Genomic DNA, 14441 nt, shown 5'->3' with positions numbered 1-14441 from the left:
GCGCGAGGGATCTGGTCCGTTACATCTTCTCTTCTTAGGAGCTTCTTATGACTCACTTCTGATGGTGGAATGGTCTGTAACGAGTGAACACTGTCTTGAGGCCAGGAATGGCTTCAGATATTGATGCGCCTTTAAAGAAGAAATTAATGATAATAATAAAACAGAAAAAGGAAGACAAAAAAAATTAAGGGATAGTAGAAAAAGGAACCTGTTCAAAAAATAGGTTAGAAAAGATGGCCGAATTAGCGAGTTGAAAGTGATGGGGAAAAAAGTATGTTACTAGTAGCAAGTAGTAGTGAGGGATTGATTCCTGAATAGAAGAAGTAAGTTTGTAGATCGTATTAAAAAATGAGGCCCTGCCATAAAGAGCAGGAGACTTTCTCTTTGTGTATAAGGTCCCCTTATCCAGGTCTGGACGAAGAGGGTAATGGTTAGGGTGGAGGGCCATATACCAGTAGAGAGAGGGGAGCGAACAAGAAAGCTTTGAAGAGATCCAGAGGGTGTTGTACACTGAATTGGGGGAGGAAAATATAACAGCCCTAGTAACCTACTTCAGCCAGCCTCACCCATCTTGGATATATATGAGAGTACACCTACCTCTCTTCTGCAGGGGATCCGGGTTCGCCTCTCTTCGGCGGGGGATCCTCCGCGTACGCTTTCTCCTTGTGTGTACAGTATGTTAATGCATGCGTGCATATATGTTACTGTCGCGCCGCTACTATCTCGTCGTGTCTTCTGCAAAACGTGGGTAATATTTACATGCGTACCACATTATCTACACCCTACATTCATATCAATTTGCTTTTTTTTTTTGCAGGGTTTTCTTTTTTATTATTATTCGCTCCATATCTGTTTTTTGTACTCTTTATACTTATCTCATTTAAACAGAGGGTACTCCTCTGTTTCCTCACCTAGTATTGAAAGATTGAACACCAATAAAGACGAAGGAAATCCCATAGATTAGATAATATATTTGCTAGACATGGTTATGAAACCGAATGCACTGCCACCTGTAACATCCATTGTGGCTCCATTAAAAGTCCCGTCAGCAAAAACCGTTTGTTTTTGTAATAAAGGCACAAATTTACCTTACAAAGAGGTCTATACCTAACCCAATATTGTAGCGTTATCCAAATGGTAGGGTGCGCTTGCTACAGGGGGGCACAGCTTTTATCAGAATTTGGATGCTACGTAGAATTTAACTATTATACTATAAATAAATAGTAGGCGCCACGATAGCCGAGCGCCTACGGTTAGCTAGACCCGCAATGCTAAGATGTATTGCGGTACTAGTCTAGGCCTTGAATTCTATTTAATGTGTTAATATGAGGAATTTATAGTAAAGTATGTTAGGCGGTTATAGGCTAAACCCGCAAAGCTAAGATGTATTGTTGGTACTAGTCTAGGCCTTGCCTTTTATTTAATGTGTTAATATGAGGAATTTATAGTAAAGTATGTTAGGCGGTTATAGGCTAGACCCGCAAAGCTAAGATGTATTGCGGTACTAGTATAGGCCTTGCATTTTATTTAATGTGTTAATATGAGGAATTTATAGTAATGTACTCGTATGTTTGCTAGTCGCCTTCGTCCACAACACCTAATTTGGTAGTTAGACGTAAGGCCTATCTAAAGAAATAGGCAATTACTTTACTATAATAAATAGAGATTGCACTTTTTACTTTTCCATACTAAGTGAGGAAAAGTATTACTAATTTTCTAAATTTTATTTCCGCCCGCAATCAATATTCCTACAAGGGAAATACCTTTTACAGAAAAGATTTTTCATTTTTCAAGATTTTTTCTTTTTTCAAAAATGGTTCTCTCGATTTTATTTAAAGGGGCTGTGTTATCATTTTCTCATATCAATTGAATTAATAAGGGCACTTAAGGGAGAAGGTTTCGCTCTAAAGCGCTGATACGGTAAAAATGAACAAATGAGTTGCTAAAATAATGATTTAGCATAAAATCAACCGCAAGTACTTCTTAGCTTTTTATTTGTTTACAAATTTGTCAAGATTCTGGTGAAATAGCTTTTTGCGATTGCAAAGATTCCCCTTATTCGACGAAGAGAAAGCAAACCAAATCAAATTAAAGCTTCTCTTTTTTTAAAGTAAATCAATAAGCTTAAGACTAGCAACATATCTTAATTAAAGCTTACGAGAGTAAGATAGTGAAGTTGTAGTTAAGCGACATTTAAATAGAATAAAAATAGATTTAAGCTTAAAAGCATACAATAAAAATGAAAACACTGTTGCAAACAGGAAGAAGTGTTCAAAGATAGTAAAAAAAAATATCTAGAAATACAAGGATATGATGGAAGAAATTGTGTCCATGTTGGCAGAATAAGAAGACGAAGTGGTTGGAACGGAAATGTTGTTGATATTTTCATAATTGATTTCTTGTCAAAGAAGAAGAAGAAGAAGAAGAAGAGGAGAGAGAGAGAGAGAGAGAGAGAGAAGGGACTTCATAATATAAAGTTTTTGGTGCAAATAATATTTAGCATGTTGTAAATGAATGTGTCACCGATGAGAAATCTGTAAGCATAGACCGGCCAAGTCCTCGAAGAACGTTGGCGGAGGTAGTTTGAGGATCGTGATGAAGTAAACAGGTGACTGGTGACCCCCTACCCTCCGTCTTCTCTCTCAACCTCACCAACTTACACGTCCTCGAACTCCACGCAGATCGCGAGCTCTTCATAACTGTCTCTCTCTCTCTCTCGCTCTCCTGTCAATGGACGGAAATTAAAAAACTTTTAAAGTTGTAAGCACAAAACTAAGAGTTAATACAAGTTGTCTCATGAATTTAGTATAACAAATACATAACTTTATTGTCGTTATTCTATATTTTACAATTTTGTTTTTTTTTTCTTGAGGGGAGGCCTTGTCATGTCATCATTTGAGGATGATGATGATTTAAGGGGTTATGGCTTTTTCTACATCATTTTACATTTCAAAACAGAAACCCATTTTGCTGATCACTGATTTGGCAATTTTACAAAATATATTTATTGTTGCTACAAAGATCATGGATTTTGTGGGACTTGAACTAAGCCAAAACTAAACCAAACTTGTGCAGTACAATAATTTTAAAAACTCAATTTATTGTGTGGAGTAGAGATGTCTATACAGGAAATTAATTAGAATGGTCCTATATAAGTCTAGTGGGTTGTCAACATGGTTAAATGTGAGTGTAGAATGGTCCTATATAAGTCTAGAGAGTCGTCAACATGGTTAAATATGAGTTTAAGATAGTACTGTATAAGTCTGGTGAGTCGTCAACATGGTTAAATATGAGTTTAGGATAGTTCCACCTAAGTCTAGTGAATCGTCAACATGGTTAAATGTAAGAGTAAGATAGTACTGTATAAGTCTAGTGAGTTGTGAACATTGTTAAATGTTTGTGTAAGATAGTCCTATGTAAGCCTAGTGAGTCGTCAAGATGGTTAAATGTGAGTGTAGGATGGTCCTATATAAGTACCGACATGGTTAAATGTAAGTGTAAGATAGTCCTGTATAAGTCTAGTGAGTCGTCAACATGGTTAAATGTAAATGTAAGATAGTCGTATATAATTCTAGTGAGTAGATTACATCGTAAAATGTAAGAGTAAGATAGTACTGTATAAGTTGTCGTCATGGTTAAATGTGAGTGTAAGATAGTTCTGTATAAGTCTAGTGAGTCGTCAACATAGTTAGATGTTTGTGTAAGATAGTCCTGTATAAGTCTAGTGAGTTGTGAACATTGTTAAATGTTTGTGTAAGATAGTCCTATGTAAGCCTAGTGAGTCGTCAAGATGGTTAAATGTGAGTGTAGGATGGTCCTATGTAAGTCTATTGAGTCACCAACATGGTTAAATGTAAGTGTAAGGTAGTACTGTATAAGTCTAATGGGTCGTCAACATGGTTAAATATGAGTTTAAAATAGTCCTATGTAAGCCTAGTGAGTCGCCAAGATGTTTAAAAGTGAGTTTAAGATAGTACTATATAAGTCTAGTGAGTCGTCAACATGGTTAAATGTTTGTGTAAAATAGCCCTATGTAAGCTTAGTGAGTCGTCAACATGGTTAAATGTAAGAGTAAGATAGCCCTGTATAAATCTAGCGAGTCGCCAACATGGTTAAATGTGAATGTAGAAACTGCATTTGTGTTTTCAGAAATTGCCACTAGATTTCTCCACCGGATGGAGTATAAAGTAAACTTACAGCCTATTTAATGGCGGCATACTAGCCCATTTCTTTTATACCTATTTCACGATAAAACAAAACAAATTCTCTACTTTTTTGATTATATTAACGATAAACGGGTAAAACATGAAGTATTATCTCAAAAGAAATATCATTTATCGTATTTTTAATGAGATTTTTTTTTTCTTGCTTTAATCGAAAGTTTATCAAATACCTATGGGAGAAATGTTGAAAAAAAAATTTTAAATTAATTATTTCTATGCAATTATCACGTTTGAAGTAGTGGCCAATCAGAATGCAGTACGGTTGCAGACTGTGGGCGGGCCATGCCCACCTCTAGTGTAACCACGCCCCGTCCAATGAAAGCCAGCTATGGGCTGGGTAAAGGCGTATTAACAATGGTGCTACAATACCTTTCACTTATTTTTCTAAATCTTTTATTATTTTCTCATATTTTATTAATTTTTTTAAGCTTTTTGAGATATAATATTAATCTTATGTAGATATTGAGAAATAATACCAACAAATTAGTCGATAAAAAATCATTTTCAATTTTAAAGAAATTTTGTATTAAGTTATGATCGTTTTAGAATAGTCTTAGCCAATAATCGACAGTTTCACTTTACTTTCTCATGAAAAGAATCTCGTATGAACACTCACATGACTTTTTCTTACCGTAATTTATGAATATAACCGAATTTCATTGTAACTTAGAATTGCATGATAAAAAGAAAAAAAGAGATCAATTTAATAATAATGTTGATAGAATACGACACATTCCATCTGAACCAAACTATTAATTAAGACAAAATTACAAACCAAACTGACATTTAAGCTTAAGTACGCCATTAGATCAGCTTCAAATGAATCCGTTTGGCAAATTCACAGTAAATTACGTAAAAAGCCTTTCTTTAAAATTGTACTTACGTTGTATTGATTTTCTTTCTTCTTAGAAGTTTGGTTAGAAATTTAATAATCAAATACTTAGAGGTAGTAAAACTTTAAAATATCTAAAATGGAAGTTTAGAAAACCTTATTGAACCCCACCTAAATAAACAAAGTTGCTTGGATAAAAACGATTGTTATAAATGTAATATTGCTATGTTACATTTATGTTTGTAGTGTGTAAACATGGTTTAAAAAAATAAATCAATTTTCGAAATAATCGCTTGCTCACTGTAAACATATTTCATAATGTGATCGGCTGATTGTCTTCTAATTATTGTGAACATCAGTTAACATTTTAAATCGTTTCAATATATTGCTAGATGTTATGGCCGTACATTTGACTGGAATGGCACTTCGAGAGTGTTTCTCTTTCATTCTAAAGAGTCCTTTTCCATTGGAAAATGTCTGTCTACAACAAGAACTACTTGTACAAAAATCTGAAAATAAGTTTATCTTATAGGAAATTAAATGCTGAATTCGAAATTTTGATTTGAAAATGAAATAAATGCACCAGAATCTTAGCTAATTTGGTTTTGAAGGAGCAAGATGTGGATTTTATTAATAATAAATAAAAAAATCGATAACTTTCGAATGGATTGAGATGGAATAGCGAAGTAGGCGGACGGTTCACTCTATTTTGGAAGTACTGTCGTCCAGTTTTTTCCCCTTTCTCCTCAAACAGTATGTTGAATAAAGATAAGAACATTTGCTATAAAAACTATGTACTCGATGCAACCCGAAATAAATTTCAATGCATTTCCAGTCAAAAATGCAATTTTTAAAAATTTGCACACGATCTATAGTGCTTTCTGTTTTGAAGAAAATAGAAGTTTTGAAGACTCTACATTGAATATATTTGCATGGATAAAGAAAGGGGTGTTACATTGCTGGAGCATAGTGATAAAATGTACAGGGTAAAGACATTTTGGTAGCGTGAGGGGAGGTAATATGGTCTGTCTGTCCATGAGATGAGAGTAGAGAAGACGGGCAGCGACAGTAAAGCCCTGGCTAAGTAAAGTCCCCCCCCCGCCCGCCGATGAAGTAAAGTAACTGTGGAGGTAAAGTATCGCAAGAGCGTGCCTTACACACATCAGTATTCGACTCTCACTGACAATATCTCTCCCTCCTGGATTAGTCAACTCACTTCCGCTCACTCACTTTCACTAACACCCCCTCATTCTATCTCACTTCCGGCTAGATGACTATGTGATGTGACCAGAGAGTTTCAAGCCTTGTACATTTCTTATCCGCCTAGGCTTTCTAACCTCATTAACCTCGATTACATACCCGGCTCACATCCTAATTATCTGGATCAACTATCCCCGGGATAGACTACACTACTAGTCTGGGCGCGGTTCCTCTAACCTCTACTATATCTCCAAAACTAAATTACTAAACAGAAAGCCTAACTAATACTGTATAAACTTCCCCCTTTATAAACTACAAAATTTTGTAGCCTCGTCTTTACAAAGATTACGGACTACAAAATTAAAATGTATTTTATTAATAACTAAAGAGATCAACTTGTGGAAAAATTTGATGTCATTCTTTTTTATTTACTATAGTGATTTGTGAGGCGCCACGATAGCCGAGCGGTTATAGGCTAAACCCGCAAAGCTAAGATGTATTGCGGTACTAGTCTAGGCCTTGTATTTTATTTAATGGTTAATATGAGGAGTTTTGTAGTAAAGTATGTTAGCTAGTCGCTTCCGTCCGCTACACCTAATTTGGTAGTTGGACGCAAAGCCCGCCTGAAAAAAATAGGCAATTACTTTACTTTTACTTTACTATTACGATTTGTATTAGTAAAATTGATTACTTTAATATTTGAGCAGCGGGCGTATGAATATCCTAAATTTGAAAATTATTTCCTGTTTCAAAATGGTAGAAAAAACAAAAAAAAATCATCAAGACAATTTCCGCAATAACAGCAATCTGATCTATCTGGGCTTACGAAGCTGAGCTTTCGGGTTCGACCAAGCCTTCCAACTCTCTGCGTACGTATCCAGTTAATCCTATCCAAAATCCTCCGCTCCTTTCTTTTAAGTTTCCAACTTTATCATCCATGGATCTTACAAAAAATATCACAACGAAAGTCCCACTTAAGTGATCATTACTTTCTTAAATGTTCCAAGAGATTTTCATTTTACTAACCACAATAGGAGAAACGAGAGTGGGGATACAAAGATAAGGGGAGTTTCTCTCTAAAGTGCTATTTTTGGGTTGTAAGATGTACCATCTTATCAAGTATTCGATATTTACTTATTTGCCTATATTGTCAAAAATGGTTCAAGATTTCTGGATCGCATTACCCTAAACTCCAAATTTTGATCATGAAGCTTGTAGCTTTACTTAAACCATCATTTTTTTTCTAGAAATCTTGTTAATATTCATCAATTAATAGAATATTCTAAATAGTAAATTAGAACGATGCGTCTACAAGGGTTCTAGAATCCTAGAAAATCATTGCTATTGTAAGTTATAATGTAAGTTATAATTTACTGTCCTACTAGCTGATCCTGCCGAAAATGCTAGGGATGGTGGTTTGCTTCACATTTACCCCAGGATTAGTGGAATAGACCGACAACATCCTTTGTGCAAGCTCCGAGTTGGTGTTGGTGGTGGAGAGGGGAAGAAGTTAAGTCTGATAATATATTCACAGACCTGAATCCTCTTTCTCTCTCCAGCCGTTTGCCACCCCGCCGGGATGCTGTGAGGGTTTGCCCCAGATAGTTAATGTCTCCACGTAATTGCCACAGGTCTCTTCTCCAATCTCAGCCTATCTCAAAATGTCCTGACCACAAAATCCTATATTAATTAGCCTTCTCTACAGGGATAGATGGATTTAGTTAATTTGGGAATAAAAGGAATAATGAAAATAATTTCGGGGCAAAAAAAAATCTCCATTTTTTTTTTTTTTAAACTCAAACTACTCACTCTTACCTCCAGTTTACGTCATAACATTTTCTTTATACTAGGAGTTTTTACTATTCAGTCATTTTTATTACGTCACTTGCATTCAGAATAATAAAATGATACTATGATAGTGGAAGTATGGTATCAAAACTTCATCACAAAGAACCAATGGATCAATGTGATTCTTAGATTTTTCTCTTCCTAAGACAGGGATGGCGAACCTTTTTGAGACGTGGGACAAATTTGGTTCATTTTTTTTTTTTAGTACTAGTTCTTGGGTCACTAATGCCCATTTGCACACAAGAGTTAAGTTGAAAAATTTTGTTGTTCATTATTTTTGGTGACTGATTCATAGTTTCTATTGGATGAAAAAATAATTGCCATTTCAGTCGTGATACATTTATTCTGCCGAGCTTTCGACCTAGGGACTAGGTCATCTTCAGGGCTAGTTTACAAAGTAATATTTTTACATTACAGGGTTGGGGTGTGTCTTCTTTCTTGTCCATGAACATACAAGACTTTGTATTGCCGTATCATCGGCATCAGTAAAAAAGGAGGTGGTGAGGATTGGTAGGAATATTAGCAGTGTATATGGTGTAGAGTACAGGCCCAAGGACACTTACTTCCCTGGGGAACACCTGCTCGAACTGGGAAACAAGGAGAGTAGGAATTTCCACAGACGACACTAAATAAGCATCCAGTAAGGTAAGATTGAAGGTTGAGAAAATATGTAATTGGTAGGATGCTGTTGAGTTTGGCAAGCAATCGAAAGCTTGTGAGCAACGTCGAGAAAAAACTCCCGGGCAATACTGTCCATTCATAAGAGAGGTTGAGATTACATCCACAACGCGATCGCATTGCTGGACTGTAGAGTGATGAGCGCGGAAACTAAATTGATGGGACTGCAGTATTTCCTGTGATTCTAGGAGAGGATAAATTCGTTTTAGGAGCAGTTTCTCAAGGAGTTTTCCTAAGATTGGAAGAAGGCTTATAGGAACATAGGACGAAACGCTGTTAAGAATTTTTTTTAAAAAAACTAAGAATTTTTACAGAATAGATTATTTGCCTGTAATGTTAGGAAGTATGGCAATATTACGCGTGTAGGGCTTAAATTCTGAATTCATTTTAAAGGCATTAAAATAAATAGATTTTATTTATTTTTATTTATTTTTTTTATTTGAATACTTAATTCCTTATTTCAACAGTTATCCAGGATGTAAAGGGAACAGGAATAAAGAGGATATATATTTATTTTAGAGAAAAACAGATATACACAGTATCGGACAGAAATCTAAGTTAAATAAACAATCTTTTCCGACCCCTAACTAAATTGTAATTCGTTTTTCCTCTCTTTTTTATTTTATTTTATTCGATTTCGACGGAAGAGAACAAAGTCAAGCTTCCAGTTGATGTTCCTCTATTCCAGGTCTATCACTTCAGTGTGTGTGTGAGTACGTATGTGTGCTGTTTTTTTTATAAGTTGTCTGAGTATTTCCATTAGTGAGATCTCCTCTGGAGCAGAGGTTCCCCGCTTAAATCCAGTAAGAGAGAGAGAGAGAGAACAGTCTCTCACTGCAATCCCATGGGAGAAATAATGAAATCCCCCCCTCTGGCTAGAATGGACGGCGAGCCGGAAGTCTAGTGGAGAAGACAACAACCGTTCTGAAGGAGCAGCTTTTCTCTGTGTGAAGGGAGACAGAGAGAGATAAAAAAAAAAAGTGGTTGAGGAAAAGCGATCAGTGACTCCTTTCCCTTCTCAGCGCCTCCTCCTCCCTGTTCTGGATCTGGACAATAAGCCAAAAAAAAAGAGGGAGCGACTAAGCGGGATTGGAGGAGGTCCCTCTTTAATTGGATTTGAGGAAAAAAGCTTTAGGATGTCTATACTGAAAATTCATTAATGTATTTTTGTCCCTGAGATCGATGCATTTCTTCAACTTGAGAAGGTAACCAGTCAGTAAAAGGGCTGTAAGAACGATGAGTAAGAACGCATCTAGAGTGCAGCACAACCGAAATAGCTCTCTCCATCTGTCCAATGATTAGGTAATTATTATTTTTTCTTTAGTTCTCCAGAAAATAAGAGGGTTATCATCATTAGCTTTTCCTCACTTAGCTCATTTTCCAATCGCTATTTATTTATTTACTGAAATAAAATTGAATTTTCATAGGACACACACACACACACACTTTAGGAATTCCATTTTAAAATTTTCCCTTTTAAAGGAAAGTCTACCCACAAAACCTTTTCCTCAGAACTGGAAAATAATTTTTCCTGGATTCAAGTTGTTGACTGAGCTGCTCCATTTCTGGTACATTTACTGTTTTGAGTTTTTCACCAGAATGGGGTCCTCTGAATAATTTACGCAATTCTCTGGGAACCAGGAAATAAAAGTTTTTGTCAAAATTTCTTAAATAAAAGGAACAAATTGCCCAAATTTAGAAATGTTTTTAATTAATTCATATTTTTTTCAGGCAGGCTTTACGTCCAACTACCAAATTAGGTACTACCAAAAATACTTGACTATAAATTCCTCATATTAACACATTAAATAAAATGCAAGACCTACACTAGTACCGCAATACATCTTAGTTTTGCGGGTCTAGCCTACAACCGCTCGGCTATCGTGGCGCCTAATTCATTCATTATATTATTATTTAAAATTTTGAACCAGGAACTTTTCGGGGGGTGTGTGTGTACCCCCTCGCGAAAAACAAAAAACAAAAAAAAAATTATAAAATTAGTATCTGTATCCAGTAAATGAAACACAAGCAAGGGCACTCCTTTACATGATTTAATAACACTTAAGATTTATATACAGGAAATATATCTGAAGAGTGTGCAGGGGAAATGGCGGTAACAAAAAAAAAAAGGCGCTAAAGAATAAAAACTTACCACTTCCGCTTGGCCTTTGGGGGAGCTGATTCCCCCCCCCCAGCGTCCTTCTAGGGGTGAAGGGAGAGAGAAAAAACCAGAAAGGGGAGAAGAATATCATGGAAGAGCAGTGAGCCTGTACAGACACAGAGCATCCTCCCGCTGTTCAGACTGGGAAGAAGTCACCAGAGTCGACTTCTCCCCAGTAACTCCGCTGACGACGTTTCACTCGGGAGGTTTCTTTTCTTTTTTTTATCTCCTTAAATCCCCTTGCGGTGTTCTTTAGATTAAAGGGCAATGGGCCTTAATATCTCTACGACTTAAATTTGTGCGCAGCTTCTGTCCTATTCCTTTTATTTTCTTTATCTTTCATTTTGTCATGAATTATTTATTTTATTTATTTTCTGTTTTTGTTTTTCCACGGGGGTATTTCTGTCAAAATGAAAATGGTTGGGTGTTCGTGGTTTCTTTTCCTAGCTTAATATGTATATATTTTTTTTTATTAATAATTCCATGAAATGCCACGGTGTTTTCCATAGTTTTCACTAATTAAAATAATCTAGAGGGTGCTAAGGTTATAATAACTTCTCCATATCAAAATAATTAGAATCATGGAGTTGCAGCATCAATTCGAGACCTCCTTAAAAGGCACATGAAATTCCAAATCAAATGACATCTCATTCATGAAAATCGGTTCGCGCGTTTAGACGCTACAAACAAGAACAAATTTGTTTTCCCAATTTTGGCAAAGTTTTTCTAAAAATTTATCAGATCCAGATCTGGGTTGTTGCAAAAAAAAAAAATTACAGTTATAAAGGAGGATTTGCCTTTTATTATAAAGAAAATTTGAGAATTTTATCTTTTATAGAAAAAGAGGAAAAAAATTGTTAAAGTTGGGTGTTTATCAACGATACGCTTTTTCGTGCAGTTTTTGACGATCAACCCTTATACAACCCATATCTGTTACGTATGTATATCCGGTGAAACCTCCATTTCTATTGGCGCTATTGCAATAGTTCCTCTTTATAAGAGCAATTTTTTATTTAATTTTTATTTTATTTTAATGATTTAAGGCACGTTAACATCTGAGGTTATTGTCGCCCGGAGCGTTTTTTTGGTGCACTACCAGTCTCCGGACAGGTGTTCTCTCGTTACAGATAACACTGTCCATCACCGGACAGTGAGAGCTGTAAGATGCAGAATTCGAACCCGGGAATCCGCTACGCTAACCGCATAAGCTAATCCCTTCTCTAGCAAAAAAAAAACCGCAAAAAATCTTCCTATAAATTCAGTGATTGTGAACAGTAACTGGTGTGTGTGAAATAAGAAAATTTGCATTTTTTAAGACAGTCAAGCGGCGCTGAAGGTCCTCTCTTCCTTCAGAACTACCTCTTCCCTGGTCTGGGAATGTAAAAAGGCCATAGAACAACTGGCTCGGCACAGCAAAGTTCGGCTGGAATGGGTGCCGGGCCATGTGGGAATCAAGGGGAATGAATTAGCTGATCAGTTAGCCAGGAATGGAGCTAACACTCCTTTTATTGGCCAGGAACCAGTCCTGGGGATCACCAAGGGTGGTAGTTTGTTGAGGCTCTCAGAAATTGGATCTTGAGAGAACATGAAAAGAATTGGGTGATGTTTCCTAGGGTCAAACACGGCAAGAGCAGCAGGTTCAGAAAGCATCTGCACAAGGTAGGACTTATTAGCTCGCGACCGTTGTGCAGATTGTGGGTAGGAAGAGGAGGGAACGGCCTCCCACTTGTTATACGATTGAGAGGCTGCGCTACGATATCTTGTGACCAAAGGAGATTATAGCGCAGAAGGAACTGGTAGGGAAAGCCTTCAACCTTCAACCTACTATACTTAAAGGGAAGGCACAATAAGCCTCTTGGTGGCTGCGGTGCCGTGGGTCGCGTTCCAAATCTAAAAAAATCTAAACTGATATGTTATTTCCGTTATTGCACACAATAGTGATATTTGATTACGTAGGTATATTTTGTAAAAACTATGGGCACTGTGGATGAGAAAAGAGATTATGTTAGAAATTGTGGAAAGTTTAGTGGCTGGAAAACGGGATATTCTATGGTAACAGTGGCAGTTAATTGTAAGAGTGGAAGTTAGAGCTGGAAAGAGAATGATGAGTTCTGGTCTAGGGACTATTGGTGTGGGAGATTTGAGTTAGGCTGGAGAGAGGAAGACTCCAGCAGAGTGCTGCTGTTGCTGCTAGCTGGAGTGTAACCTAATGTAGCGGGCGGAGGACAAACACTGTGCGGGCTCATATAGCAAAGTCAGCTCGTGTAGCGCAGACCATCTGAGGTTCCTGGTTCCTCAGCCTCCAGAACTCCCGTACACTGTCTCCACGCTAATTACCTACCACTAGTAACATTAGGGCTACACATTCAAGATAAATCTACAACACTCAGTTTGGACCATCATCCATTTGTCCTACAATAAACACCCTTACTCACACACACTCAACACCAAAATACACACACATAAACATGATAAAAAGCTGCCATTTTTTTTTTATTTTTTTTGCACAGCCTTCTAAATTTGTTTACAGGCCTTCAACATCTCACGCAGTTCTACTCTTGTACTTTATTACCGCAATCTGTTCTAAATTTGTTTAAAAATTGCTCCGCTGTAAGCGGTATTTCACTGTATTAAATGTTACAATTTTTTTTTGTAAGAACATGAGTTTTTACTAGAAACGAAATCGCATTTAATATTAGGGGAGAGGGGGTACATTTGAACAGAATTTACATTTTCTGTTGCAGAGTGCACAGAATCGTATTATTGAACCTTTTTATTTTGTTTTCTACAACTTTCAAGTCTTCTGAACAGATCTATATCAATAAACAGTTGGTATTTTACGTATATATATCTACATTTTTGTAATTTAAAATTTTTGTGTCAAATGTTAATATCTGCCCCACTGGTGGAGTACCATTGAACCCAATATAATTTTTTTTTTTGCGTTTATTTTTGCTACAATCAGCGCGTTAGCGCTATAAGTAACAGTGATAACAGTGACAACAATAACAGAAGAATACGAGTGGAGAAGTTACCCAGCGGTAACACTCCAAAATATTAGGCTATTAGTCGCTCTCTTCACTTGAGAGGAGATCACGAGGCCACTGTCTCTTAAGGCGTCTTGTCGAGTTGTCAGGAAGAGTTCTAGAAGAAAGATTTTTAGCTAGAGGATTTATATGAGATTGCAGGTTGAAGTGGAGTTTTCTGTATCGTGTTTTCAGCAACTTGTGTGACAAAAGGAATGTTTAGGTCAGTGTGTATAGTCAAGTTGGAGACATAAAAAGGAGGGTTTACAATAGTTCGAAGTATTTTAGATTGTAGAGATTGAATCCTTTGGAAATTGGAGCGTTTGGTTGAACCCCACAGCTCTATTCCATACGCCCTGATGGGTTTTAAAGTAGATGTATAAATTAGTCTTCTGTTGTCCAGAGAGAGTTTTGATCTGTCGTCTAAGAGTCTTTTAAGTAGTCGATAGCGTCTGTTCAGTTCTGTTCATATA

This window comes from Rhodnius prolixus, unplaced genomic scaffold, assembly GCF_049639745.1.
Source record: "Rhodnius prolixus isolate KJV_2025 unplaced genomic scaffold, Rpr scaffold_3, whole genome shotgun sequence".
In the NCBI taxonomy this organism is placed as follows: domain Eukaryota; kingdom Metazoa; phylum Arthropoda; class Insecta; order Hemiptera; family Reduviidae; genus Rhodnius; species Rhodnius prolixus.
The sequence above is the reverse complement of the archived record's forward strand: the minus strand, read 5'-3'. Positions refer to the sequence as shown.